Here is a 3,941-nt window from a genome sequence, read left to right on the forward strand (position 1 = left end):
GTAAAATCATTAGAAGTAGTGATGGATGATAGACAGTTTATACTCTGTGTAACACAGAGAATAAGAAAATTTTGTAGAGCTCTGTTTACCATTTTATTAATTATAAAGAACTCTTTTTCATTGCTTCTTTCCAACTGATAGCATAATATCTAACAGGCTTGTTAAAGTATACATAATTCTGAAAAGTGTGGCATTCCCCAAACTCCTCAGCCTCACTATTCCAGGAAATGATCACACACACACAAAAAAAGGTAGTGAGGAAACATCTCTTTGTAACTCACCCTGTTTACCCCCACTTTAAAATCAAACTTCTCCAGGGACAGGTGCATTTTCCTAGTTGGGCATGGCAGGCTTCTTGGACAGGCATCTTGGCTGAGGACATTATTCCCATGAAATTCCCACTTTCAAACTCGTTCTGGAAAAACTCTCCAGAAGTTCTCTTATTCCTTCACAATTCTCCTTTCATCTCTTCCATTTCTTTGTGAGATGAACATGGATTAAAACACTGGGCTCATCAAAAGGAATGAGATCTTGCCATTTGCAATGACGTGGTTGGAACTGGAGAGTGTTATGCTGAGCGAAATAAGTCAATCAGAGAAAGACATGTATCATATGACCTCACTGATATGAGGAATTCTTAATCTCAGGAAACAAACTGAGAGTTGCTGGAGTGGGGGGTGGGGTGGCTGGGTGATAGACATTGGGGAGGGTATGTGCTATGGTGAGCGCTGTGAATTGTGCAAGACTGTTGAATCACAGATCTGTACCTCTGAAACAAATAATGCAATATATGTTATAAAAAAAAAAAAGAAGAAGAAGGTAGTAGGACGGGAAGAATGAAAAGGGGCAAATCGGAGGGGGAGACGAACCATGAGAGACGATGGACTCTGAAAAACAAACTGAGGGTTCTAGAGGGGAGGAGGGTGGGAGGATGGGTAGATGGCTTCTAGAGGGGAGGAGATGGGTGGGAGATGGGTATTAAAGAGGGCACGTTCTGCATGGAGCACTGGGTGTTATGCACAAACAATGAATCATGGAACACTACATCAAAAACTAATGATGTAATGTATGGTGATTAACATCACACAAAAAAAATAACAAATAGAAAAAATAAATAAATAAATAAAATAAAACATTGGGCTCTGCATCGTTGGCTGGGTGATCTTGAGCAAATTGCATAATTATTTCCTCCTCTAAAGAACAGATTAAAGAGACTTACCTTTTAATATAATTTGTAAAGAATGTGGCACATGTATGGGCCACAGATTTGATTTGACCAAAGGGAGGAGTCAAATTATATCGTGAAAGAATAAACCCCAACAGAACAAGGTTTTTGCCATATATTTTTTGTTTGTCTTTTGAAAGCAGGAACAGATCTTCCTTTGCAAAACGGAATCCCTGTTAACACAGTTAGGCAAACAAAGAATCTTGACATTGCTCATGACACTATTCTGTAGCCAAGGATATTATTGTGTGATTTTTAATCACAATCACAATCCATGGTTACATAGACAAGTGGTGGCAATTTCAATTCTCTTTATGACAAAATATCAGTTGACCACTACATAAACAGAGGCATTCATTATTAGTGGGGATTGAAGAAGGTGAGCAGAATAGTGTGGCTCATTCATTCCCAAGCATCCTCAAGAATAAAAGAAAGAAACTAGGTTCAACAAGGTATTCACTTCCTTTCCCTATACGGGACTAAAAATCAAGAACAAGAACCATTATTAAAAGAACCCTAAAATTTTCTGCATTTTTTTTTACAACTATACTGTGCCCACAATTTTTATCATACCTTCTCTGTTTTAATGCAATTATAAGTAATAAAACTCTTGAAACAGGAAAGTGCTCTGTGTAATTGTTTCAGAGAAAGTAAAAAAAGAAATGAACTGGTAAGACAGCATGCTACCTGATTGTTATCTTGGATAGGAAAGACAAGAGAAAAAATAATAGGTAGTGCTATCCTTAGATAGGGAAGGTTATCCTAGTGTCTTCAACTGATATGGGGAATAAAGATCAGTTTGGGTTCACCTTGGAATTGAGGATGACCCTCAAGAAGAGAAAAAAGAAATTAAAGTAGAAAGCCTGCCAAAAAGACTTTTACAAAGGTAAGGAAAAGAAAAGAATAGGAAGAAGAGGATAAGGAAGAGCAGAAAGTGGAGAAAAAGACAGAGCAAATGAGGGATAGATGGTTCTGCTCAGTTTGTAATTCTCTTCAGGGTTTTATTCAGAGCAAGTTTGATATCTTTTTCTTCAGAGCAAGTTTGATATCTTTGTTCCTGAGACTATAAGTTAAAGGGTTGAGCATGGGCACCACATTGGTGTAAAACACTGAGAAAATTTTCCCTTGGCCCACAGACCCAGCAGATGATGGTTTGACGTGAGTGAGCAACCCAAATCCATAGAACAGACCAACAGTTACTAGGTGGGAGCCACAGGTGCTGAAGGCTTTGAACCAACCCTGAGATGAGGAGATGTGAAGGATATTGGAAAGAATCTAAATATAAGAAATACAGATAATGAGGCTAGATACAATGACAACTGTCATTGTATGCCCACAATAACAGAAGTCACCAGCTCACTGGCATAGGTGCTGCTGCAGGAGAGCTGGAGGAGGGGGAAGATGTCACACATGTAATGGCTGATGATGTTGGAATCACAATCTGACCATGTCCCCTGTGTGGACCATAGCACCAGCAAACCCCATCACGTATGAACCAGACATCAGAAGAGAACAGAACTGAGGGGACATGGTGACTGTGTACAGCAGGGGTTTACAGATGGCCACATAGCGATCATAGGCCATGGCTGTCAACACATAGCACTCAGAGTTGACAAAAAAGCAGAAGAAAAATAGGTGGGTCATGCATTCTGTAAAGGAGATGATGTTCTTCTCTGAAATAAAGCTTATCAGCATTTTGGGGGTGAAGACAAATGAATAACAGAGATCAATAAAGGACAGATTGAAGAGGAAAAAGTACATTGGGGTGTGAAGGTGAGAATTCAGGTAAATTAAATTAATTAAGCTCAAATTGCCCACCACAGTGACCCCATAGTTCACCAAAAACAGAAAAAACAGAGGTAGTTGGAGTTCAGGTTGGTCTGTTAACCCCATAAGGATAAACTCAGTCACAGAAGAGTCATTTTCCACAGCCATTCATTTCACGGGTGTGATCTGCAGGAACAGAGGTAGAAGGTGACATTAACAATGGACCCTCACTCTTTGTCTCCAAAGGAAGAGATGAATCTGCTCGTTTACAAGCTCAGGGTTGTCATGCAAGGAATCCAAGGAGCAAGACTTCTTCTGATTATTCCTAATGATTCCTCATTCTCCTTTACTTCCACTCATGTGGTTTGTCTCTGTGCAGAAAGAATACTGATAGACCCACAATGTCTCTGCACATCATTTCCTCCCTTCTCCCCAGTATCCATTCAGGTTTAGGGCTGACAAGAGCAATAAATTAATAAATTAGTGGTGTTCCCCACAACCCTTGATTTGTGCAGGTTGGAGTCTGAAAGGAAATTATGAAGACAAATGTCATTCAACCCTCATTTTCCTTTTCCTGGAAGCCTCACTGCTGCTGGACCTTAAGGCCACTTCTACTCTACAGTCCTGGGGGGGTCAACGTTTCTGACAAGAAAGGAGGCAATATACATAAGCACAGCCCTCAGTCTTTGACATGCTAAAAGAGGTATTCTGGAGAACAGGCCGTGATCTCTGAAAATTTGCCCAGAAGTCCTCTTCACTTGAAAGAAGGAAAACAACCTCATAATGAGCTCCAAAACAATCAGTTGACTCAAACAGGAATCTATTCCATGACCTGTAGTTCTGGAAAAATTGATTAGAAGCACAGAAAATTATTCTCTCCCTCATTATTTCCTTCCAAGTTAAATGAGTCCATTGAGGGTAGAAATTATTGAGCCCATATTCATATCCT

The 3,941-nt window shown here is 39.8% G+C and overlaps 1 pseudogene; it reads right to left on the bottom strand.

The window, feature by feature from the left end:
• Positions 1-2,230: 2,230 nt before the first annotated feature.
• Positions 2,231-3,695, bottom strand: LOC118013499 (annotated as a pseudogene).
• Between the last annotated feature and the right edge of the window lie 246 nt (positions 3,696-3,941).

The sequence above is a fragment of the Mirounga leonina genome, unplaced genomic scaffold (genome assembly GCF_011800145.1).
Source record: "Mirounga leonina isolate KUSES-001 unplaced genomic scaffold, KU_Mleo_1.0 Mir_153, whole genome shotgun sequence".
Classification (NCBI taxonomy): Eukaryota; Metazoa; Chordata; class Mammalia; order Carnivora; family Phocidae; genus Mirounga; species Mirounga leonina.